General features: G+C 44.9%; 1 protein-coding gene across 2 annotated transcripts in view; it reads left to right on the top strand.

The window, feature by feature from the left end:
* Positions 1 to 301: 301 nt before the first annotated feature.
* OSBPL5 (oxysterol binding protein like 5) overlaps positions 302 to 27,535 on the top strand; it is a 970,364-nt gene continuing 943,130 nt past the window's right edge. The window contains exon 1 of one of the 2 annotated variants that reach the window (XM_078682923.1): positions 302 to 812. The gene's annotated coding sequence lies outside the window, so the exon portion shown is untranslated. The remainder of the gene's footprint in view (positions 813 to 27,535) is intronic. The other variant, XM_078682922.1, reaches the window with a different exon arrangement.

Here is a 27,535-nt window from a genome sequence, read left to right as displayed (position 1 = left end):
TAAACAATAAAAAATACTTACCTGCGCGGTAAAAGTTACTCGTTAAAGGATGTCTCCCTCTCTTGTCTAACTAACCCTGTGTATGGAACTCGCCTTGTCGAGATCGCTGTCGGACCCTCTTGCAGAGTCTGCCTGGGCCCCTTGCATGGTGTCGGGGACCGGGGGTCTTTACTTTGCCTGCCACTATGTAGCGCCTTTACCTGGACCCGTGGGCTTGCAGCCGCGGCAGCTCCTGGAACAGCTGGAATGGGCTGTCAGATGGCCCACCCTCCCCCGGCTCCTCCTCCTCGCTCAGCCCGAAGAGAAAGCATCAGGAGCTGCGCCGAGCAGGAGAGAGACGGCCAGCATTGGACACGCTAGAAGGGGCGGAGGAGGAGAGCCCCTACCGCGAGAGAGTCGAGGCTCGTTCGCCTGCCCTTTAAATCCATGCTCTAGGGCTGAGAGGGCCGTAGTCGGATACTGACATATTGCATTTACTGTCCCCACGCGATCCCCGTCTCAGCCCTAACAAAAGACGTAACTTTGGGCTATGGAGAGGCAGCGCGCCTGAGCAATGGAGCTCCGGAGAGAGGCGCTGTGGAGAGCGGGCCCTGGGGCTGAATGAACGCTGGTCCGGTGAGGGGAAAGCGCGGTTAGGGGCGGACATCACCCGGGAGCACCACTGGAGAGCTACCAGGAGCAGCTCTGGGAGAAACTGGGCAATGCGGGCCGCAGAGCCGTGACATCCAGGGAAAGCAGCAGCGGAGACGGTGACAGCATCGAGAGACCTGGGGATCCCCGCTGACAAGTACCGAACTGTGCAGCCGCAGGAGGTAAGGAGGGTCCAGCTCTTAGGACAGCTTATAGCAGAGGCCATTCCGACACATGCCCTCATGGGGGACACATCCGTCTATTGGCAGACTCGGGTATCTAGCTGTCACAGTCCGTTCATGAATTCTCTCACACACTGGCACCTAGATACTGCAGCCCGCACCTGTCTGTCTATCCCCGCTGTACGCCGCATCCGTGTGCCGTTATCTCTTAAGAATCTGTGCATCTTTCATGCATGCGGAACATCTGTCTATGACGAGCACCTACGTCACTCTGACCCCTCTAGGAGGCATCTGTTATTACCACGGCATTAAAGAACACCTGTCTACGCTCCTGCTCTGTCGGGTGATATCTTTTTACAAGCATAGCAGAAAGGATTTGTGCAGAGGAGTTTCATTTACTATAGTTTAAATGCCCCGATCAGGGGTTCAATCGACTGCCTCAGAAGCCACAACGCACTCTTGTTTGAATAAAAATGAATCAAACTTGATGTATAGTGGAATAAAAAGAGATCAGTTGATAATTATATCCATAGCTTGTTTATGCGACACGTTTGCTCAAAAACCTTGTGCCTAGGGATTTTCTCAAGTTAATTCCACATATTAATACCAGAAAGCATCCAATCTGCTCTGAACGTGGTATGTGCCCCTGGACGGACTTGATCCTGTATGCCAGTTGACCACGTAGCTTTACATGGCATGTCGTCATCAACAGTGTTTAGTCCCTCTGTCTGTATGCATTTATATTAACTGGCTGACTGATGTACCGGATTAAGTCAATAAATCCAGGTTTAATGTGCTAACCCTCGCAGCTTTAGCACATTGGAGGGAAAGAAGGAGCCGGCAGGAGTAGACCAAGAGGGTTACAGTTTAAAAAAGTCACTGATATAGTTCGATGCAAATTCTCAAGTGGTGGCAGAAGGGCACATCCAAACAGTGATTTTTTTAGATGAGAAATTAATAGTAAACTGGTCTCAGGTAAGAAGTGATTGACAAATTCTTGGTCCAATAGCTGAACGAGGCTGTTGAAGAGTTCCAGTGGTTGAAAGGGGCAGACTCAAAGTCCACTATATATATTCTTAGCAATAGATCCGGTTCACAGCTGGGCTGTCAAAACCCACATTTAGAAATGACGATTTAATCTACTATACACCAAGATTGGATTACTTTTCAATTCAATTAGAATGTCTTTTTGCTCATGCATTTTCATGGATATTTTTGTCCTAAACCCTGAAACCTGTCCTGCACTTCATGTACAAACATATCTTTATTGGGGGTGAGATGTCGTGGAGTATGTTCCCGCATGGAATGGCCATCCATAGATCGAAAGTTAATCTGGGTTTACTCTTTTATTCTCGCTGTTTTTGTGATCATCTGGTTGAAGGTTCACAGATACAAAACATCTTTTACATTGATGAGGAGAGGACTGGCATGATATACCACAGTTATTCTGTTTATTTTTTGGAAAGGTGGTGAGAGATGAACAAAAGTATACAGAAACCCTTCCCATATTCAAATAGATATTTTTTTCCGGCTGGGGGGTAGGGTAGGGACAGACTGGCAGCGGCGGCCGGCACAGGTAAATGCAATGGGGCGAGGCGTGACAGGGGGCAGGGGCAGTTGACAAGTGATGGAATAGGTAATATTTAATTATATCAGTCCCGTCTTCTGTCCCCTCCCCCCCCTTGACCTGCCCCATTCTGCCTCACCGCGCTTACCTGAGCTGGTCGCCACTATAGATGGGTAACTTTGAAAGTGGTGCAGAGTGTATATATAACGGCTACCAATTGCACTACATTAAACAAGCAATCAAGCTTCCACAGAGGAGGTTTGAGGGTTACTCTCACTTAGATTTTTAAACAAGGAGGAAGAAGGTGTACATGGCAACATCATTTTAGTATATACTGGTTAAAAAAATACATAGTATTTATAGGTACTTCCAAAGGGCACTCATGAAGTAGTTTGATACTTTTATTGAGAGTCAGGCAAACCTGACCCTCAAAATAGGTGCTAAGGGTTCATCCCCAAATATGTTTTGAAAGCATTGTTGATCATGCACTGGCAAAGCCAATAGGTCTCATGTTTTGACTGCTAATGCAGACCTTTTGGCTTTGCCAATGCTTTTTTTGGTGAAGCCTCACAACCGTGACAGAACAAAGAAAAAGTATGTGCGTATGTGTCATGAAGCTACAGCGGCCCTGCGTAATGACATATATGAAATCCATGCATTATCACATATGCATGCATCACCACTCATGCACACTTTTGTCATGACATGGTGCCATTTTCTATATTTTTTATATGCTATTATTGTTCCAAGATGGCAGATGCCAATCCTGGAGTAATAAATAAAAAAAAGATGAATTTAAACTTGTGTGAAAGTACATTTTTAAAAGGAGCAGCTTAGCAGCAAACTTTAACTGCCTAGTCCTCCAAAAAATGTAAAATAAAAACCCAAAAACTTATAGGGATGGTGGAATAATGGAGTGAGTAGAGGTGGCAGGTGGATGAAGTGGATGGAGAGAGAATTCAATGCAGGGGGAGCATCAGGAGTGGGAACCAGTGGCGGCTCGCCGAGGGAGTGGTGCGGGGAGGTGAGGCGGGGAGGTGCAGGGTGGGGGGGGGGAGAGTGGAGTCCAAGACATGACAGACAGGAGTAAGGTAAGTAATTAAATGAATAAAACAATTTGCCTTATGCACGCTGCATTGCCAGCTCGGGGATGCAGCGCATGGAAGGTAAATTGTTTTATTTATTTAATTACTTACCTTACTCCTATCCGTCGTATGTCGCACTCCACTACCCCCCACCCCACCCCGCCCCGCCACACTCCCTTGGCAAGCCGCCACTTGTGGGAACACATAGCAGGGCAACACTCACATTTTGATACACTTTAGATCCTAATTATATTGTAACATTGTATTAAAACCCTGACATATATAATGGCATTTAAAAGTGGATAGAAATACGAAGCAAAGTCACAGGAGCTTGAGGTGGAGGAGATTAAAAAATAAGAGATTGGAAGAAGCGGAGGAAACAATGGATGAGCTGAGAAAGGACAGAAGTGAGCAATGAGGAGCATGCAGGAGATGAATATTTGAGGGTGTAGCAGCATACAAAAGAGAGGGCAAGAAAAACCATTACCTCTTATAGAGTGTTGACCAAAAATGAAGAAGAATATTGTCCCCTGAATGCAAGCAGTGGTAGGACACAAATCATAATTTCAGAGCCTAGTGAAGCAGAAATGCTCCACAGGCAGTACAAAAACAGAAAAGTTTGGAAATCCATAATTTAAGAAGCTTGGAAATAAGACAGGCAAGAAAACCATCCAATCAAGAGCAAATGGCTTACCAAAGCTTACTATACATGCATATTTTAAAGATAAATAATCCGAAAGCAAGAGTAGTTCTTGCTAAAGGCACCTGCACATGTGCTAGTTTCACAAAGTAATAGTGGTCTGCACTCACCCTTTAATAGTCAAATTACTCCAAAACCATAAATACATTAAAACAGAAAACACACATAAAAGGGAATGCCTCAAGAGTCAAAAAATTGTATTGTACAGTTTGTTCTCTTTGTATCTTCTTTCCTCCTTTCATGAAGTTTCACATTGTTCAATGGTGTCTTGTCGCCCATTTAAATTACCCCCTTGCCCTTCTACACGCCATGAATCCAACGGATGTAACTTGTAATTGGTGTAACTTCTGTAACAATGTGTAACTTGTAACCTATGTAACTCTCCTCTTGTAAAGCGCTCTGATACCTCCGGGTCTAGCCAGCGCTATATAAAACTCAAGTAAAAAAAAAATATATATCAATGTACCCTTCTCCAACATCAAAATAACATGGGAGCCGTGGTATGAAGTCTCAAAAGAATTCTCTTTATTATTCTTTAATACATCATAGAAACAGACTTGCCAACGTGTTTCATCCTCGAGAGGACTTCATAAGTGTTAATGTATTTCTGTACAGCAATGCCACATCAAAGTCTAAGTGTAACATGGATCGGTTCTCCTTCTGGTCAGTAACGGTGCTGGTGTGTCATATTATCCAGTCTGAGCTTACAGAACCCACGGGGTGTGGATATTAAGCTATGGTATTATTATATGGTCACCTGGTATTTCCCTAGAACAATATAGGAGCATTACGAGTGTTCCAAGAATTTTGGGGAGAACTGATCCATTTTACACTTAAACTTCTATGTGACATTGCTGTAAAGAAATACATTAACCCTGCTGAAGTCCTCTCGGAGGACGAAACACGTTGGCCAGGCTGTTTCTTTGATCTATTGATGAATAATAAAGACACATGTTTTGAGACTTAATACCACGGCTCCCATGTTATTTTGATATTCGAGAAGAGTATATTGATATTGACACCATTGAACTATGTGTATGTCATGAAAGGAGGAGCGAAGAAACAAGGAGACTAAACTACAATATTTTGAAGATAATAGACAATACTTAAAAAAATGTTCTCTTAGCACTATTTCTGTACAAAAAACAGTACTAATGTAATTAATGTAATAGGAAGTTCAAACAATCTAGTTATTCAGGGTAACATGGCTGCCCACTTCTTTTGATTTTTCATTCATATGCCTTTCAGGTCATTATTTTCTACATGAGGTTAGCTATCTGCAGCACCAGTAGAAAATGTATGTTGCGGTATAAAAATAGCCACCTACAACAGAATATAATGCTCACAAAAGAAGGCCCTTGCAACAGCTGTGCCAGAAGTGAGTAAAATAATGCTGCAGAGAGTCACAATATGCGTGGGCTACATTTTGAGAAAGTGGCCATGAGAATGCCAACCTGGGTAACAAAATGCCAGGGAACCCATTATGCCAGTGATGCCCTGCACAGACAGACAGACCTATTTAACCACACTCAGGCAGACACACATTTATATACAAACACAAACCCACAAGTATATGAGTGTTTGATAAGGGCCTCATCGTGTCGTAGCAGTTTGGCTTAGTTACTCCCCCTCCATCAGAGTTACTGGGGTCATCGGTAATACCAGGGGAATTGGGGGAGCTCTGAGGGTTTGCCGAGAAATTACTAGGGGAATCCAGAATGTAGAATCCACTCTCCTGGCTACTCTCCCTCTCTTCCCTGTATTTCACCCGGAGATTTCGTCTGCTTCAGCATATATTTATTTATACATGATCAGTTAAACTGAGCAAGCCAGCTAAACAGTGTTCCATGTTTTAATCTTTCACATGTGTATCAAAAGAATAAAATAAACAGGTATACAGATGCTCAAACAAGGAGGCAGCAGGTGGAGAGAGAATTCAAGGCAGAGGCAGCATCAGGGGGTGGGAAGCCATAGCAGGGCAAACTCACATTTTGATACACGTAAAAAGCCTGACATATATAATGACATTGGAAAGTGGTTAGAAATAGGAATCAAAGTCCTCTCTTGAAATAAAACAAGTGAATGAGGCTAACGCGTTCCAGGCTCTCGTATGTATCTCTTTCTGATGGCCATCCTTTTCGATGACTATGTCCAGCTCAGACATCTTGCTCCAGCACTTGCAGGTTGCGCCTCCTCCTCGCCAGTCTCCGCGTTTAATAAGAGCCGCGGGAGCGGGTTGAGCTGTCGAGCAAACTCCATAATGAAAAGGAACTGTCTCCAAGCTTTCGCGCTGGCAGGTGGAGTCCAAAGCAAGCTGGCGGAGAGCTGTGAGTTGTAACAGGTTATGACACCGGCTGCCTGTTTCCCTCCTCCAGCCGCTGCTTTCATCAAGGGCAGATAATGGAACTCGCCAGAAAAAAAACACCTATCTGGCACTGCCGTTACTGATTTATCGAAGTTCACCCTTTTCGACTTTCAAGTAAAAAGGATTTTATTTATTTTTCTAGGAGCTGTTATCAATTGGCGTCTGAAATCTCAAGAGATTAACCATGTAGGTTACTTGGAAACCAGGCCTTTGTTTAGGATAAGGCAGAAATATGATTAAGCTCTCTGCATTGTTTGCCATAAAAAAGTTACAGGTATCCAGTCTTGTACAATACATTAAGGGGCATATTCACAAAGAAATGGGGCAGAGCTGTGCTGCAAGCAATTTAGCAGCTTTGCACCATTTAAAAAATGCAGGGATGCGGTGTATACACAAGAATATGGTGCACCCGTGTATTAACCCTTTCGCCTAACGCCAACACAGACACCCTTTGCCATGGTGCCACGGTACCTGAGTTGCAGGGATGGTTGTTTATGTGCAGGAAGGGGCACCTTCCGGCAAATAAATAAACATTAAAGGCAATTTGTTCCTTCTTTGTGTGCTGCTGAATGCAGCACATATAGAAAGAGCAAAAACGGGGAGAAATATAAATATTTTTCCTCGTTGCGCCACTCTAACTCCTGCTAGTGCATGGCCTTAGTTTTTTTGTGCTGCCTCAAATTTCCACCTCCTTGTAAATCTGGGGCAGCGTCTAAATGCAATGAATGTTGCAGTGGAACACCCACAGCAACACCCATTGCAGATACCTGCATGACAGAGTAGGATATTTATAAAGTGGCGTTAGGCCAAGCAAAGTGGCTTAACGCCGCTTTGTATATATGGTGCAGGGCATTGCGCCACCGGAACGTCGTAAAAAGTAACACTTCAGCGGTGCAATCCCCTTGTAAATATGCCCCTAAGTGTGAGAGGAGATAAAATACGTGGAACCAACAGAACCTTACACTGGTGGGGTAACTGCAAAGCATGCTTCGTTCACTGGTCTTCTGCATTGTATTATTTGGGGAATTATATATACATTTTGAAAGGACATTTATTTTTGCCTCTGTTATGTGAGCGTCGTGTTTTTGAAATGGCGCAGCGTAGCGCTGCTAAATCGCTTGCACCGACTCCTCTTTGTCACTTTATGTTTTCACTTTCAGATAGTATCCTTGTTATTTCCTATGATGTGGTTGTTCTCATATCTAAGGGGGCTTATCTAGATTACTTGCATATTGCAGGTCGCCTGCCAGGTCACCAGACAGATGTCATCTCCTCCCCAAGTGGAAGACCTCCTTCCATATTTAGAGATCCCCTTCAGGCAGGCAGCTTCAAGGCACTTAGGGGTCCATTAGGATGATGGGCGGACTTTGTCCGCCCGTCATCCTAGCGGGGATTGGGACCGCCCGCCATAAGGGCGGGGTCCGTGGGGGGCATTAGGATGTGCCCGCCACAGTGGCGGGCACATCCTGCATTTGTAGCATTGTGGCGGGCGGTGCTCTCAGCACCGCCCGCTACAATGCTAGAAATGCATTTCAGCATTTGCATATACAAAGCGGCAGGCACCACGCGGTGCCTGCCGCTTTGTTTATGCAAATGTGGGGAGGGTACCACAGGTACCCCCGTGTGCAGCCCCCACCCCTCCTACACTCTGGGGGCCCGCAGGGGGCCCCCAGAGTGAAGACCTCATGGAAAGGCATTGTAAAATGCCCATGCTAATATGGCTGGCGGTGTCTGATAGACACCGCCACCATATTATTCCTTTTCCGCCGGGACCGGGGCGGAAAAGGTTCCCCCGCCATACTAATATGGCGGGGGGAAAACTAGTGAGGATGGCTACCTGCCTGGCAGGGGCAATCCGCCCGACATCCTAATGGGCCCCTTAGTCTTTGCCAAATTGGTACCATGTTTATTGCGCCTACTTGTAAAATATTTATGTCTTTTATAAAACCAGCTTCCCATGCAGGACCAAAGTGAAAAACAAAAAACAAATGGCTCAGCTGTGCTGGGAGTTTTGTATCTGGCATATGGGTTATTTCTTGCTTGCGACAGTTAGGCTTTCCTTGCCAGTCCCGAACAAGAAAAATGTTTGTCCGATGGTTCGAAGTATATTGACTTGTGGGCCAATGGTAGAAAAAAATCCCACCGGCGCGATTGCAGGCATTCCACCATCGGAAACTTAACACATCGCATAACTCTAAAGCAGTAACATCTTAAGGTTTTATAGGGGCCCTATACAAGACATATATTAGGCTCCCCTGTTTGGAACAAGTTTGGATTTTTAAAAGCATTTCCTGCTAATTTAAGCCTGCATAATGCCAAGCAATACTGAATTACATGTTAAATAATCAGAAACAAGGTAAAACGAAAGCAGTTGAAATATGTGTTGCCCAGAACTCCAAAAATCTAAGGCGATACGATAAGAATAAGATGACACTGGGTAGCAGAACCAGAATCGGAGGTAAAGGCAGGCAGAGAGAGCTTTTGACAAATAGAATAGATAGAAGTCAAATAGTAAGAATGTTCCAGTTCCAAAGGGCCCCCTTGGGAAGTGGAGTTCCTGGGCAATTGCCCACTTTGTCTATTCCTTAAAATGTCTCTGACTTTAAGAAGAGCAAGCCAACTATAGGTTTGGTGACGGGACCCCCGCCGCTTTATGGAGGTTGTCCTGGATCTTCCAAACTCCAAATGATCCCTCATTCCTTTAATATTCCTTGCTTGTGCCCTACAATGTATGATGTATTCAGTATCAAAGCTTCTATTACAAGAGTCAAGAGAAGAACACATCCAGGGCTCCTTCTAGTGGAGGTAAAAAGACCATAAAAACAACCAGCATTTGGACACTGTATGCAGAGCACTCCATGACGCAAAATCTGTTCTGCTTCTGCCACTGAAAATTCCCGCACCAGTCCCATATTCAGTATGTATATTGTGGTGAGGGTTCTCTAAAAGCCTGTGGGACTGGCCGAGTAGACTAGATGGCTGCGGAGGGGCGCTAAGTCTGCTTCTGGTGGAGATTTTTTTTATGCATTCTTGAATGTTAAGCATAATAAGAAGGGATGGAGCAAGCACGTGAATAGCAGTAATCTTATAATGTAGATTATTCAAGCTGTAGTGTTACTTGTGCACACTTTCAGTTGGTTTGCAAGCCTTGTGCTATTTCCGGTGGTTTGCAGGTGCAGTTGTGTCCAACTTTGGTTTGCATGCCTTGCAACATTTCTTGTGTCTGTGGTTGCCTAAATGTCAGCATCTATTGCACCATTTTGATATGTATTCATATAGTTGTGTATCGTGACCTTTTTCCTTTTTTGGGGGGCTTCTTTGAATGTTGGACAATACACCTAAATGCAGTTTCTACTCTGGTGGCACACGTGTGGGGTGAGGCTTTAAGGTAATGTACAGTTATGTTTTGTCTTTCTGTCTTTGCTGCGCACCCTGTGCCCTGAGTCTTTGAATGCTTACCTTCTGAACATATTTTCTAGCATTCCTGCTTCTTGTGTAGGAATGTAGGAGTGTTGTTCAGTGGTCTGTTTCCTATCTCAGTGTAAGTCCTTAGATTTTCCTGTCTGGATATATGATTCAGTAAGTATTCTGTGTTGGGGATTTTGTGAAGGTCAGTGGAAATGGCCTATTGACCCAGAGGGATGAGCAGAGCTAACACAAATACCCCTGAAGGGGCTGCCTATATATGTAGTTGATAAAAAAACAAGAGGACACTGTTCCTAAGGCGCTAAGAATCGCCCAAAAAGAAAAGACTAGATAGAGTGAAAAAAGCAGGATCCCAGGTTGAGAAGAAGCCTACTGGTAAGGGAAAAGATCCATAGGGCCAGCGCTGCAATTCCCTACGGGTCCCCCGAAGGGTCACTTTGTCGAAGATTCTTTTGTCCTAACGCCAGATGGTGCATGTGGGTGTGTGGGGTATAGGTCCTAAAAGAGGGTAAAAAAGGTGTGTGCAAGGTGAATTCAAATTGCCTATGGGTTACCACGGAGGAAGTACAGGTGTGGTGGTACCCTATACAAAATAAAAACTATATGTGAAGTGTAATCCCAAAGGGCACATTGTGCCCGGGTGTAACTGGCCAACATGTTTCGCGCCTCTGTTGCCGTATAGGTCATTGGCGCTTCTTCAGGACCAAATAATCATTAAAAAGGATCTAAAAACAAACCCTCCATGTATACCAGGGCGAAATAGCAGCATATGTACCCTACCAAGTGGTTACATGTATAGGTTGAAACTGCTCCTGATATGAACCTAGGAAAGAAAAGAAAAACTGTGCATCAGACGGACTTGATGCAACACTGTGTGCCACAGCTGTGTGCACACTGTAATAGAAAGAAAGTGACACTCACAAGACACAGAGAGCACAATGCCTCTAAATACTGGGAGATAGAGTTGTAAACCATAAACATCTGGGTAGCAAGTAATAAGTTATCTGGACCACCTTCTGACACATAAGGGAACCCGGATGCCAAACAATAGGTGTAGATCATCCACAACCATTATACATTTCCCCATGTGCCATACCAACTTGTTAGTGCACAATCACCCCACAAAAGTGCATCACGACAACATACTATGGAGATATATATATATATATATATGGCAATATCCAAGGTATCCCTACCTCTCATGTAGAGGAAAGAGACTTCAAAGGCTGCAAAAGTGGAAATGCCCGTACCAAAACAGGCTAAACAGAAAAACCATTACAGAATTAGGCATGAGTTCACCAGGATAGTCCCACTCAAAATACTGAGCTTAAAAAACTTAATCTGCCACTCCCAAAACTGCAGGTAGCCATTACTCACAGAGCGTGCCGCGGGCCGGTGCAGAGACATAGGCAATTTTAATTCACCTTGCACACACCTTTTTTACCCTCATTTAGGACCTATACCCCACACACCCACATGCACCATCCAGCATTAGGACAAATGATCTCCGACAAAGTGACCCTTTGGGGGACCCGTAGGAGCAATGCCCGATGATGAAGCATGACATCCTTCGGGGTGTGTGAGGCCAACATGATACAAGATTTGGTCTTTTCCCTTACCAGTGGGCTTTTTCTCAACCTGGGATCCTGCTTTTTTCACTCTATCTAGTCTTTTCTTTGTAGGCGATTCTTTGCGCCTTAGGAACGGTGTCCTCTTCTTTTTGATCGGTTGCAATAAGGAGCATGGACACTGGACCATGAATGGCTCCTTGGTCCCCTCTCTCTTGTTTTTCATACTATGTATGTAGTTGAACATTAAGAGTAACTAGAATAAGCCTCTACTAAGGCTACCACCAGTCTCCAGCCATCACTTACACTGTGTTCTCTTCAGCATGATAACTCTGCTTCATAGAGAACCATTTCAAGTGTCATCTCTTATAGACTGAAAAGAGATACAATCCTAGTCACTCACTTTCTGAAAAACTCATGTTTGATATTAGGATGTTGGCTTTCCTGTATTTTCCATCCAGATAACTCCCAGCAAATTCACCCTGTTCCCTGAAGCCTCAGAAAGCAACCGAAAACGCCAATTCTTTCCCTGGATTCCCTCTAGACATAAGTTGATGTATTTTGGGTTATGTCTTTGCCGAGCAGCCTCCTATACTATGAGTGTTCATAATGTGAGTCCATGTCACTGCTTATTCATATGAATAAGTGCCATAGTTTATCTAAGAAGTATGTTCTTGCTGGATAACTACAAGTCTTGCTCTTTTATAATTTAGTATTGTCTAAAAATTGATCTCTGTAAAGGGTTCCGCTGTTTCTTGAAAGAAAGTTCAAGCTATCTAAAAAAACAAAAAAAATAGTACATCCAATGTTACCATCATAATGTTAACTCTCCCCATGGGGCAACATTTGCTATGTTAGTAATCTTTTATGAAAATGTGTTTCCTTTATGTTATAGTGTGGCATGCTATAGGAGGCATCTTAACATCAATTCTATTTTGGTGCATAGAAAGAGAGGAGGATAGGGGTATCTACCCCCTGTATACAACTTGCAGTGGCATAGGCGACTGGCAGCTTTCATGATTTTATAGTGATCTCTGGGACTCAGCCATTAAAAAGCTGCTAGCGGGATCTTTAAACAAAAAATATGTATTTGGTTACAATCATAACAATACAAAAACATAGCAACAAAATACGAACATATCATTCATGAAAACAACACACACACCAAATAGGACACATAATTCGGATTTCATAAACAACAAATATAACCCATTAACAAATATCGACCCAGAGATCACATAAGTAAAATCATCCAATAGCAGCAACAGAGTTCATCACGCCTAGTGTACCTCAGTCTAATTGCCACTCTTAAAAAACAGTAGACTTTAAAAAAGACTTTAAAGATGAGGTGTTCATTGGATAGAAGCTGGGGGAACCTAAGAGCAAGTCGAACTTTCCTAAAATTCAGTGATTTCAATAAAGGCCTAATAAACATTCTCCTAGGTGACCTAAAATAGCCACAAACACTTATAAAATGTGGGGTACCCTGCGGAGACACATTTTCGCAGCCAAAAGGGCCCAGGGAGCCAGAGGGCTCCAACCACTAGGAGAGGCCAGAAGAAGATGCAGAGTGTTCAATCCCAGCCTGATCAACACAAATCTATCCCTATCACTATTTACAATAAATAAATACTGTTCCATGGTCTGAGCTGTTTTTAGAAACATATGCCCCCGCACCATGGGTTTCAGCAGTTCAGCCTGTGCTCTATCTAATGACTTGAGTTCCAGGAAATGGCCGCTCACTTACCTCTGTTCTGAGATACACAAGGGCTTGGGGCTGTAAAAGAAATCCTTCCTCCACATACTGTTAAAAGTGTTCTTGACATATGCGCCGGCTTTAGCTCTGGTGGCGCCCTGGGTGACAATGTATGTTGGCACCCCCCACGGGTGCTCCACACAGACTCCCTCATTACTATTATTTAACAGTACCCCCGTAGTCTCCATAAGTACTCTCTCTCAGATTTATTAAATAGCGCCACCGATACCGGTGTAGGGTGTCAGAGAACTTTACATCACAAACACTACACAGAGACAACCAATCATAGGTGTGTAAATCAGTGGATAGGAAATGTTACATCAGACAGAAGACTACAAGGTGAGTCGCATGTCATCCACACTGGTAGACGGTATAGTTTAAGAGTGCTTGGTCTGGAGAAGCACAAACTCGGAATTTAAAACTTAATACCATGGTTGGGAGTTACATTTAATAATAAGGATTTTTTTCCCAAATGAACCCTTTTTGAAACATTAGAATAATGAAAGACGGAGCTTAACATCATAATGCTCCAGTCTATACCTTGCAGTCTGCATGCAGCTCTTTGATGACAGATATTAGCTCGCTGTTCCATGTTAGGATTTTAACATCTACCCTGCTAATAACAAAAGGATCGCTTTGACAAAAGAACTGACCTATTTGAGCTATATGCACTTTGTCATCTGCATGTTACAAATTCTTTGAAGCAGGCACATTAACCCTCTGTGCTTCCATAAAATGAGTTAAAACTTCCACTTGGCAAAACTCCTTCTCTCTCCAGAAAGATCATTAACCACCGACTTATCTTGTCATTTGTATTTTTGTATGAAAAATATGGAGGCCAGCAATGCAGCAGCTGGTGGTTTTAAAACCATAAAATGGTTCCAAACACGGCGCCCCCTCAAAGAGTCAGCACTCGGTGCGGTGGCACCGGTTGCACTGCCCTAGAGCCGGCACTGAACATGGTCAAGGTACAAACCGTCCTCAAGGATGAGCCTATTTAGCGGGGATTCCCTAGACCAAACCTTCATTCCAACTTAACAGTGGTCTGAGGGTAAACATATCTCCTATATATTTTACTCCTAGCTCCTCATGCACACCGAATGCTGGAGTACTTTGGGGAACCTGCAGCATGCGCCTTAAGAACATGTTTTTCACGGTCTGGATATTATCAATTTATATGTATCCCCATACATCACTATCATATACAATCTTGGAGCCATACTTGGTCTGATAAACCTTAGTCAAGATTCTGGAGACCTGGTCCCCAGCCTCTGGGCAAAACAAGCAACAGTAGCATTGGTGTTAATAAGCTAAACTTTCTTGTTCTCGATCATGGACTTCCAGTTTATATTGGAGTCTAACAGGACGCCAAGATATGAAAAAGCCGGAATTCTAGCAGGATCGAAGGGAACTCAGTGACTTGTATTTTATATAGAGACTTCCAGTTTTAATATGAGCTCATTTAATTGGGTAGGATTGGAGAAAAGTCAGGGAAGGAGTTAATTTAGTATGATCCATATGGATATAATAAGAAAGGTTTAATCTACCAAGAGTTTTTACTGCATCCATCAGGAGACATTCCACTATTTCATTTGTTTTTCCTTTTATCAATACAATGACGTTTCATGTACTGACATCCCATGTCTACCCTAATGAACTATGGATAGGTATCACATGAATGAAGCAGGGATACTACTGAAAGCATGGCATTCATTCATCATGACAATGCGTCTTGGCCAAAGGCATTTCTAATCCTCTATAACTGGTGGTATTTCAAAGGCTATCTCAAATCCCAGAAGTCCCTAACCTATTTTCCAGCATATCATTCACCCATGAAATCATCTACCATATGGTCCAGCTGCACTCATTACAGACTCAGCCTTTTATCTATCACCTGCCTGCTTATAAAGGAAGACTAAGAAGGTTATTTTAAAGTTATAATATGATTTTATGATAATGATTTTTATAAGTCATACCATCCATGCCAATGTCCTTTGTCCCCACTGTTTTGTAAGATTGCGACCATTTCTCCATTTATTTTATTTGCATAATTGTATCCCCCAAATAGAACTTAATGCCTTTTGTGCACTACTTGTCTCCTCCTGTATCTTTATGTCTTGTTCATCGTCTAACAACATTTATTTGGGTGACAGGTAGTAAAATTAGTGAAAATGCCTGGTCTGTCCCAAACATTTATCAGAAATGATAGTTTCTGAACATGAACTTAGAAATATTCAGGAACCATTATGACAAAGCCATTAACCAAGAGACCACTAAGTTGTCATTTGCTATCTATAATGATGCTCCGTTATACCCTATTATGCCATACAGAAACAAGGATTTTCTACAATGCACTTCCCTAATTGAATTACTTCATGTAGCTCTCACCTCATGCTACTGCCTGTTTGGTGTGTCATTCCACCTTTTTTGGACTTCTTCTCTTACAATGCTTGAGAGACTATTTTCAGTGTAAATGTTACACTCAACGACTATAATACATGTTGTCACAACGAATTCTTCATCTAATAAGTTCAATACCACATCCAGACCAGTACACCTTACACAACCACCAATATCATGAACACAAATATCACCATTACTAATACCGCCAGCAATGCCATCACCTCCACCAACAATACGACCACCACCACAAATGCCAACAATATCATTAGCAAGCAACCATACCACAGGCTAACTGCACATATAACACTTTACCAATAATAATATTCAAATCATACAACCACCAATAGCACCATCAATACACCACCATCAAAATCAGCAATATAAAATACCACCACCAGTAACATGACCACAACTACCAATATGACCACAACAAATAAAATACCCCCACAAATACTACATGTAAATGTAAATGTAGTATACTTGTAAAGCGCACAGCTGCCCCAGCAACGGGGCGTCCCGGCGCTGTATAACTCTGGGGAACCCGTCCTGGCTTTCCCTGTGGGATGGTCCCTGCTGGGAGTCCCCAAGGTGGAGCCAGGCATCCCCGGAATTGGTGGGGCCGTTGTGGAGATTAGGCAAGCTAATGCCCAGAGTTGCCGAGTGTGATCCCTGATTAGAGTAAGCACCGAAGCGAGAATTATCGAGTCCGCTGACCAAGGTCCACGACCCTGCCGCGTCGGGAATCGAACCCTGGTCCCGGGCCGACTTCTGCTCTCGGGTCTGCCGCCTCTAACCAGTGAGCCACACTACTCCTCAATCACTGCCAATACCATACTACCACCAGTACCATACCACCACACATTAAACCTCATCATCAATATCAAGCCACTACTTATGACAGAAAAGCCACCACCATTAATACCATAACAACACCACAAACACAAATACCACCACTATAAATAGACCTATTACCTTCAATATCATCACCACTAATAATACCACTAATATCACCATTCCAACACCAATACTTCCACCACCAATACCACACCACGAATAATGCCAGTACTCCCACCAGTAATGCTACGAATACAAGTGAAGTAACTTCAAACAACATATTATGTTTACATTATTTTCTGGGTAAACCCTGCATTAAGATCTTTGGCGTTTACACATTTTCCTCTGCATCTAATTCATCGTATGATAGATCTTAATGTACTTTCTTATATACATTGCGGTTTTGGTCCAGCCTTTAGCTCATACTTAGCTATCAGAGCAGTCCCTGGGGCATCTTGAAATATGAAGGCCACAATCTTCAGATTTCACCTTCTGGCAATGATCCTTGGGATAAAACTAGGTATTTGCAGCCAACGACTGACCAGCAATGAACGTGTATGCTGGAATCTTGGAACCTGAATATGTCAATGAGTTTATTTAGTCTTTCAAACCAGTTCTAAAATGATTGAAATCCTTTCACAATTCTAGCGATGGGCTTGTGACTTAACACCGCTCACAATATGATCATGCATACCCCACACACACACCAAGCATTGTGCCCAGCTAAATACACTGCAAATAAACACACTGGCGTGCACGGAGGCGTACACCTACCAATTCATCCTCACAGATTGGAGCAGCTTCACAAGTCAATGACTCTGAAAAGCCAGGAGGTCATGAGACGAGTGCTGCAAGGCAGGCTGCTGCGTGACAGGTGATTGACAAATCCCCAGTCTAATCAGCCTTTAGAGGCTCCAGGCCAAATTCAACTTGGTTTCCCTTGTAGGCCTGTGCGCCCCTGCACACGGCAGATACACCAGACGCACATATTCCACAGCCACGCTAACACATGTGCACTCAACACATATACCTGCACGCACATATGAACACATATGCATCTGTGCAATATAACTATGTACCTGGTGGCTCCGTTATATAGTCTAATGTTACCATCAGGGAACTTTGATGACATCATAAACCACGATGCAAGAGGCCTAGTGGGTTGTAAATGCCACCAGAAACCGAGATGGCACATAGGACCATATTAGAAATGGTGCCCATTACGTATTTTTTTATATTATATGTTTATTGTGGAGAAGTTATCTTGAAATAGCAGTTTTTTTCAAAGTGCAGCTAAAAATGGACACTGACTGGAAATAAAATGTTTACGTTTTGTTTACCTTTCTTGAATAAAGTGATAATTAAATAATGGGCAGTTGAATGGTCAGTGGATTTACGAGATTCTGTGGATGCAATGTTTACTGAATAATTTGATTGTGACCAAAATTTTCGGTTCTTGCTCAAAAGTATATGAAAATAATGCTGTAAGAGAATATGCATTTGAATTTTTTGTTGCACAATTTGCACTTACTTTTGTCCTCCATTGTCATATAATCCAAGTAAGGCTGACAATGTTAAAGCTCGGTATACTGATATGGGGACTCTCTTGAGGAAATTCACATTTTACAGGCAAGCGTGAACTATTTCCCATACTTCATGATTTCTTGTGAAACATAGCACTGCTTTTTGTGCAATAAGAACACCAAAAGATGCTCTCTCTCTCTCACTCGCTCTCAATAAATATACATACATATATATATTCTCAAGTGTGGGGCCCTTCTTCTCGAGGTTATTTCATGTAGAACATGCTTTAAGTTTTATGAGGTCATTGTTCTGGTGCTCAGTGGAAACGTGTATGTTGAGGTCAGATTTTGCTTATATTAAAAATGTGGTCACATGGTTTTAGACACTAGGGCCCAACTATACGTGGGTTCATCCTTAACATTCATGAATCGAGCATTCATTGAGTGCTTTTCAGCCCATTAAATATGCATAAAATGAAATTGTTTTCAGTCATGAATACCTGCCTCTTAAAATGCACCTATTCATCTTAATTTAACATTGATGTATTCATGTGATTCTTATTCATTCACAGTGAGGGAGAGAGCTGTGTGTGAGCTGCGTAGAAAGTGACTGCAGAAAGCATGAACGTTTCTGCCTGCAAACGTTTTAAGCAGATAGGTGTTGAGAGCTCACTTTTATACATCCCTATTCTTTATTAAATTGTGTTGACGTAATGCTTGTGATCACTTACTTATTGTACATTTTGTGCCTCACGTATTAGTCCTAGTTTACTAGATACGGTGCCAGGGCCACATTCTCTAGCCTAAAGCGCACGCGTGATGCTGGAGAGGTTGCTATTAGCGCTCGAGGCCCGAGTGGCAGAGATAGAGCGGCCCATTTGCATGGTAGCAGCGGGTTGCTTTGGCACGTCATTGACTCTGGGCAAAGCTGCAAAGCTGCCCAGCTCAGCGTGAGCTGGCATACAAGCCTGTGTATTTTCACGCGCTAACTGGTCCAACGTGCCTTGGGGATGGGAAGACGTGAGCCTGAAAAAACAATTAATGTCAGTCGGTTCTTTATTGATGATGAGTTAAAATAGTGCAAAGATGGACAGCAGCATTCAATCAATCAATCAATCAGGCGTTTCTTAAGCGCGACTACTCACCCGTACGAAGATGGGGAGCAATGTTGTCTGTCTGAGGTGGAGCGAAAGCGTTTCGCCGCGACGAAGGAGAAGGAGCGACCTCCCGATCTGGTCTTTCTGGTGCGGGGGACCACAGCGTAGGAGAGCTGGGCTGATCGTAGGGTCCTTTGGGATGCGTGGAATTTGAGTCTGCTGTTTAGGTATGCTGGTCCGGTGCCATGGAGGGCCTTGGGTGCATGGGTGAGTATCTTGAAGGGGATTCTCGCTTCAACGGAGAGCCAGTGGAGTTTGCGCAGGTGCTGGGAGATGTGGCAGTGTCTTGGCAGGTTGAGGATCAGTCTTGTGGCGGCGTTCCGGATGTTCTGTAGCTTGCAGGGAGCTTTTTATTTATTCCGGCGTAGAGTGCGTTGCTGTAGTCGAGTCTGCTGGTGACCAGGGTGTGAGGGGCGGTCTTTCTGTGTTTGAGGGGGATCCATTTGAAGGTGTTACGAAGGAGGCGGAGGGTGTGGAAACAGGAAGACGAGACGGAGTTGATCTAGCGGTCTACTTTGAGCTCGGAGTCCCAGGTTGCGTGCATGGTCCGCGGGGGTTGGCGGGTTTCCGAGGGAGGGGGTCCACCAGTTGTTGCTCCAGGCATCGATGTTTGGGCCCATGATAAGTACTTCTGTTTTGTTGGGGTTTAGTTGTAGGCAGCTGTTTTTCATCCATTTGGCAATGGCTTCCATGCCTTCTCAAAAGTTGTGTCTGGCGGTGTTGGGTTTGTTGGATAAGGAGAGGATGAGTTGTGTGTCGTCTGCGTATGACACAATGTTGAGTCCTAAGGTTCTGAAAATGGGGGCGAGCAGAGCCATGTAGACGTTGAAGAGCGTCGGGCTGAGGAAGGAGCCCTGGGGGACTCCACACGTGGTCGGTGTAGGGTCTGAGAGGAAAGGGGGGAGTCTGACCCACTGTATTCTACCAGAGAGGAAGGAGCGGATCCAGTCGAGGGCCTTGTCCTGGATTCCTGCGCTGTGGAGTCTGCATAATAGGGTGCAGTGAGAGATTGTGACGAATGCAGCTGAGCGGTCGAAGAGGATAAGGGCTACTGTTTCTTCTTTGTCCAGTAGGATGCGGATGTCGTCTGTTGTGGCGAGGAGGGTGGTTTCTGTACTGTGTTTTTTTTCTAAAGTCGGATTGGGAGGAGTCCAGAATGTTGAGCTCTTCGATGAACGTGGCGAGTTGGCTGTTGATTGCTTTCTCGATGACTTTCACTGGGAACGGGAGCAGGGAGATGGGTCTGTTGTTTTTGAGGTTGGTGGGGTCAGCCGAGTGTTTCTTCAGGAGGGGGTTGATCTTGACGTGTTTCCAGTCGACGGGGAACAAGGCAGTCGCTAGGGAGAGGTTGATGGTGTGGCGGAGCATGGGTACGATGGAATCGACGGCTCTGTTGAAGATGTGGTGGGGGCAGGGGTCCGTGGGGCCCCCTGAGTGGATTGACTTCATTGTCTTCAGTGTCTCTTCGTTGGTGAGGGCTGTCCAGTTGTCAATCGCTGGTTTACGGGTGTCTAGGGTGGTTGATGAGGGTTCAGTGTGTTGGTTGTCTTCGTCGTAGACGCTGTTGATTTTGCGGTGGAAAAAGGTGCTGAGTTTGTCGCAGAGGTCTTGTGAGGGAGGGATGTCCGTAGACTCGTGGTGGGTTGGGCAAACTACTTGATGATGTTGAAGAGCTCCTTGCTGCTGTGCGCGTGGGTGGAGATTCTGACTTCGATCGCTTTTTTCCTGGTTTCTCTGATGAGTTTGTGTTGAGCTTTGGTGGCGGCTCTCAAGCTGTTGTGGGCATGTGGATTTGGTGTTTCTCCAGGCTTTTTCGAGACAGTGGCAAGTGCCTCTGGACTCTCGAAGTTCAGTGGTGAACCATCGGCTTTCTTGGCGCGAGTATTAATGTTTTTCTTGAGGGAGGTTATGGTGTTGGCCCTATCCGCGATCCATCTGAGCAGGGTTTGGGTTTTGGTGTTGGGGTCGTCGTTTTCTGTGATGGTTGGGGTGGAGGTGTTGAGTGAGGAGGTGAGCTGGTCGTCGGTGATTTTGGTCCAGTTTCTTCGTTGGAGTCTGTAGATGGTGGGTGTTCTGAAGGTGAAGTGGACGCAACGATGGTTGGTCCATGGGAGTTCGATGGTGTGGCTGAAGGTGATGGAGTTTCCTGTAATGAAGAGGGGGTCCAGGGTGTGTCCTGCTGAGTGTGTGGGCTCGGTCACGATCTGGCGAAGTCCAATGTTGTGGAGGTTGTCGAGGAGGGATGCGGTGTTGGGGTCCAGTTGGTTGTTTAGGTGGAAGTTGAGGTCTCGCAGCAGGGTGTAGTTAGTGGATGCGATGGCCTGCGGGGAGATGATGTCCAAGATGGAGTTGGCGAAGGGTCGGCGGGGTCCATGGGGTCGGTAGATGAGGGTTCCTCGGAGGGTGGTAGTAGGGCTGGCCAGTATCTTGATGTGAAGGTGTTCCATCAGGTGTTCCATCAGACAGTGGTCTTGCTCGCCTGTCCCCACAGCAGCCGCCATTAAGTAAGGGTCGGGGAGGGCTGGACAGCTGGGGAGCGGTAGCGGGGAGGGGAGCTGGATTGGGCAGGTCGCGCTGGTCGTGCTTGGGGGAGGAGCCGCGGGGGCAGCAGCGGTGGGGAAAGGAAAGGAAAAGTAAAGGAGGCTAAAGGAGATAAAGTGGAATAAGGCAAGTGGCTCGGGGGAGCCTTGCTCAATGGTGGAGCTGCGAGGGTGGGAGAGCAATTTCACTGACAATTAGTCAGTGCTTAAAATGCACCCCAAGAATAAATAACCATGATAAAAATGTATAAAAAACAATCCATTTTAAAAAGGATTAAAAGAAAACATTCCATCTGTACTAAGTTCTAAACCAATTAAAACAACTGGTAAAGCTAAAACTTTGTGGTAACCCTTCTTTAAAAACAAGCATTTGCAATGCAATAGGCCTCGCATTCGTGAGAGTTTGAGCTATTGGCATTGTAAATGGCAATGCCTTTTATTTATGTGTTTTGAAAACCTGAAAGTGGTGCACACACACATACTTTGTACTTATAGTCCTTGCTTACTAGAAATAGTATTTGTCCATGTTAAATGTGTTCCATGGCTGATGGGGGTGAGGGGGTCTGTCTTGGATACAGCCTTTGGTGACCTCCAGCTTTCATCCAAGGCCTGCTTTCACCCATCCCTTATCCCAAAGCATCTACCAAAGTCTCCTTGGCATTACCTTCTGCCTTATCTACTGGTTCCAGGGTGCATGGAATGGCTTTCAAATCTGCACATTTGTAAGTACTCAACGAGAGTTTCCACCAGCTGTCATCGAAATGTACTGCCCAGTGAAATGCCACAGGATTCATGCAACCATTTTATGTTGTACATTGCCAAATATTTAAGAAACATGGTGTACATCAATGTTAGAAATGGGATTTCTGGTTGGCTAGGGCATGCACCTAACCCAGACCGAAACCACTGCTCTAGTCAGGGCAAGGGAGTTACACGCTGAAGATAACCCCTACTTCCCCCCTTGGTAGCTTGGCAGAGCAGACAGGCTTATCCCAGAGGCAATGTGTAAAGCGTTTGCGCAATACACTCACACAGGAGCGATACACTAGGCACAGCACAAAAGAAACTCCACACAAGGTTATATCAAAAATAGCCTTTGTATTACTCATAAAACCCATTAGAATGTAATCACATATATACACTGTGCCACCTGGCACTTAGTATTACTTTACAGGTGATTATATACACTACAGGGCCAATCAGGCCACTGTCATAACCATCAGAACGAATATATACCCTTACAACGGTTGCGAATACACCCCATCCCATTACAATGCGGTCTTTACAACGACCGCGTTGTTAGAACACATACCATTACATCACAAGTCATTACTACGACTCATTACTACGACTTGCTGTAGGGGGCTTGCTGGAATTAGGAATAGTATTATTTACTATACCTACTCCAGTTTGTGCTACAGCAGGGAAGGTGTTGGATTCTTAACCCAACACCAGTGCGCCCCCTACAGCAAGTTGTAGTAATGACTTGCGATATAATGGTATGCATGCTAACAACGCGGTCGTTGTAACGGTACCGTGTTGTGGAGACAGTGTTGTAAACATGTTTCCCATCAGAACTCACAATTAGTGAAAACAACCGATAATTACTGGTGACACTGCACTTAGCATAAAAAGCTTAGGCATGAACACCCTAACATCAACTAGTACAGCATATTAGGTAAAACATAATCAGCAGTAGTGCAGTGCCTCACTATCACTGTACAGATGGGTACTCAGCATAGCACGTTATGCATATTATCATTAACAATGGTGCACAAAAGTACCCATTTTCAAAGGGCACATGTTAGGCAAAAGCATTAAGTAAATTCCAGAAACACATCATTATGACTATCCTTGCATGGCCCAACAATTCCTTGAAGTCCAATTGCCCCACCACGGTCAGCATGCAGCTGCCCGCGACCAAGCGGCACCGCTGAAATGATATAGGCAAGTTTTACTCACAGCGTTTTGGATCCTCCCGCTGCTGATGAAGAATCCCCCCGGAGCTCTGAACACCAAGTACAGGGGTAGGGCGTAATCACACCTGGTCCCTGCCTCCCATGAGCAGAGGAGAATGCAGCTGCCCTTGACCATGCGGCGCAGCTGCGGAAAAGAAGTGCCCGGAATGCACAATGAGGCCGGTTAGGGGCATCCCACCCTGGCTCTTGAAATCGTGGGTGCCCACAACCATGCGGTTCAGCCGCTCAGCCAGGAAACATGACAGACGGGCAGCAGGTTACAGAGCGAAGCCTCTGTCCGCACCGCCCACCATCAGGCGGCCTTCACCTGACTTCCTCTTTCCCCTTTCTGGCCAGGGAGCAAAGTCTCCGTCAGCCTCCTAGCCATGGCCACCACCAGCGGAGAGAGGGAGAGTGCTTCCTTCCCTCCGCTCTCCCCTCCTTCTCTTGGCCCACGATCGCGGGGTAGTCTCCCGCCTGAATTTGGGATCGGCGATGTCTCTCCTACTTGCAGGATCCATGCCATCAATCAGGCTAAGACCTAGCCTTGCTCCCACCCGGTTTCAACGTCCTGCTTTCCGGCCAGAGGCTCCGCCCACAACCAGGCGACAGCCACGTGGCCTGTTCTGGGGCTTCTCTTCCCCGGCGCAACGGTACCCGGTGGACTCAAGTAGGATCCCCCTCCTCGGGCTCAAGCAATAAAATTAAAAGCGCCGGCCACGCGCTCCTGGTGTGCAGGCACAGTGCAGAGGGGCATAGTAAGGACAAAGTGCTCCTCACGTTCCAGGGTGGTGTCTCAAGCACAGCACTCACCATGTGCTGCTGCGGTACGAGCTCACGCCTGAGGCTCAACACTAAGGAATCCTGCAGTGTCTCAAGCCCGATAGGGCAGAGCTGGGCATAGGTAGGCCAGCACGCAGGGCTTCCCAGCAGAAGGCAGCAGCTGGGTCCCACGGTTGTTCCTCCTGGCAATATCTTCTGTTCCAAGTAAGCACTCAGCACTTTTCAGGGGGGTCACAGCCCAAATATTTATATTACAAGTGTCTTTGTTCTCCCCATCACAGGGCTCAGCGCCCCGTCAAAACCAAGTGCACAACAGTCCCCATTGTGTGTATAGGCTCTTCCCCAAACACACCACAGGGGGGTGGAGCCAGCATTGTGGAAGGCAGGCACATTCATATTAAGGGTCAGGGGCTTCTCCTCCCACTACTCCAAATGCTGATCAACCTATTCAGCCTAGCGCTGACTCACCCTGCCCCTCTGGAGCCACTGCACCTCCCCATCCCCTGTCATCCAGAGCCAGACATGCACTACGCAACAGGCAGGATCAAATACACGTAGCACACAGAAATGCCTACTTCTAAAAGTGGCATTTCTAAAAGAGTGATAATAAATCTGCGAAAACCACTACACAGCATTTATCACCACTATTCCAAACATACCAAACTTGATCACGCTACTCCTCTCATGTCAGGACTTACCTCTGAAACGCATATCAGGGAATCCTCAATGCATTCCTATGAGAGGGCAGCCTCACAGTAGTGAGAAACCAATTAGGCTGTTTTTCACTACTAGGACATGCCACACATTTAAGGCACATGTCCTACCTATTACCTACATTGCACCCTGCCCATAGGGCTAGCTAGTGCCTAACTTAGGGGTGATTGATATGTAGTAAAAGGGGAGTCACAGACGTGGCACCCACTTTATGTGCCTCGTCACAGCAGCAGTAAACTGCGTGCGCAGGCCCTGCATGGCAGAGGCCTGAGACAGGTTTGAAAGGCTACTTTGGCGGATGGCGCAAGCAGTGCTGCAAGCCCACTAGTAGCATTTAATTTACTGGTATATGAGATAACACTTAGCAGGGGACTGATAGGTAAATTAAATACACCAAACAGGTGTAGACCAATCTTACCATGTTTACCATAGAGAGCACATGCACTTTAGCACTGGACAACAGTGACAAAGTGCCCAGAGTCCTAAAACCACGAACACGATGTCCGTAAAATACCAAGAGTAAAGCAAAAAGTTCTGGGAAGACCCTGCAAAAAGGGCCAAGTCTAACAATCACTGCTGTTTTATGTATAATAATAAGATGCTGCATTCTCAGCTGCACACCACCCATTCACATATTGTGACCTGAACGACAGATTAACACATCTAGCCACATTTCGAGCAGCCAGTTTTGCTTGAGGACTAGATATAGCAGATAGAAAGAGCTGTGTTTTTCAAGATTTCCCTCTTTCTAATTTCCTGCCAAAATATTTTTATCTCTAAAATCAAACTGACTTTCTACATGTGTGCACACATCCTTTAGCCATCAATTGTGCTTTTGACAAAGCCAGCATAAAAGAAACGGTTTCATCAACAAGGTCTACATATACTGTACATTTTTTGTTAGACCAAAACGGTCAATGGCACCGCACCATATTCTCCTACAATATTGTCTCCTTTTCCTGGCCATTATGTTATGTGAAATCTCCTTCCATAAATCAGTAAATATGTAGTATTCGGAATCCAGTTAAAAAAATAGTAAAATAATCTAGATTGCATTAGCAGGCACTAACCCCTAGGGCTCAAATATTGAACTGCGAACACAGTCTGCCTGACCTCTCAATAATCAATGACTCTGGCGACCCTGCAACATTACCACAGAAGCCCAGCACTGAGCCTCCTCAGGGACCTCTGTGTATGTGTTTTATTGGATTAGTTCAAATGGCATGCCACATGAAAGGGCACATAAATGTTTTGTGAAATGTGAGGTTGTTTTCGTATAGCATTCACCCTTCTTTCCAGTATGCATTGCCTGGGGATTTAAGACTCATCTCACTGAGGCCCAGTAAGGGTGAAATGCATCTAGGGTAGTTTGTTTTACATGCAGAGGGGTTGGGGGCTTATCAGCTGAGGCCGGACCAGTGCTTCCAAACAATTGATACTAATCGGTACCTCACTGGTTGGTCCGTTTTGCAAAGCCACAGACAAGTGAAAACGCTGAGATGGAGTGGCAGCAACTGGAGAAGAGAAGGATCAAGCATTTCCATGCATTCATTTTGGGTTGTAGTTTTTAGTTTCAAACTGGCCTCATGAGATGCTGCTGTCTAGGACTCCGTAGTTCAGTTTTGGACCTTTAGATCCCGATAAATATACATAGAGATTACTGGCACCTTGGTATGAGTTATAAAAACTAAATATACAGGGTTACCAGCTGAGTCGTGGCATCAGGACATTGTAGCCTCATCCTGAGCTTTAATTCAGTACAATATTGCTTTGTGGTAGTTGTAATGTTGACTTGCTTCACTGATTCAAATGGACAAATACGTGATTAAAACCAGGAAAAGACCAGGATGGATACTGTGTGACAGTGACCTTCAGCGTAAAGGCAATCCTTAGCTTAGTCTCCTAAAATAATGTTTATTTAACAGGGCTCTCAAGATTAGCAGGCTCATGCATGAGTAGTGGAACCAATCCACATTTTATTTTTGCATTCTGGGGCTTGAAGGCGTGTTCCTTTCATAATAAATTCCAAAAAGTAATTCTGAGATTACAAGAAAAATCGGACTACGTGAGCCATTTCTGCATGGCCCTTGGAATATTTGGTCTAAGAAGAAAATGCCCCATCACGGTCTGTACAGGGGTCACAACAGTGCTTAATTTGTAAAAAAAAGAAGTGCAGGTGCTGAAAATTTTGCAAAGGAGGCCACAGCTCACTTCTTCCTGCGGTGAGCTCCACTTTCAACACTCTCACTGCTTCAGTCTCTATCTTCTAACCTTGATCTGTTGTCTGTCCCCTAAGTCTTTGCTCTAAGAGTCTATCCTCTCACCACTCTAATTGTTTTCCATC

This window comes from Lissotriton helveticus, chromosome 3_1 (genome assembly GCF_964261635.1).
Source record: "Lissotriton helveticus chromosome 3_1, aLisHel1.1, whole genome shotgun sequence".
NCBI lineage: Eukaryota > Metazoa > Chordata > Amphibia > Caudata > Salamandridae > Lissotriton > Lissotriton helveticus.
This window is presented reverse-complemented; position numbering and strand designations above follow the sequence as displayed.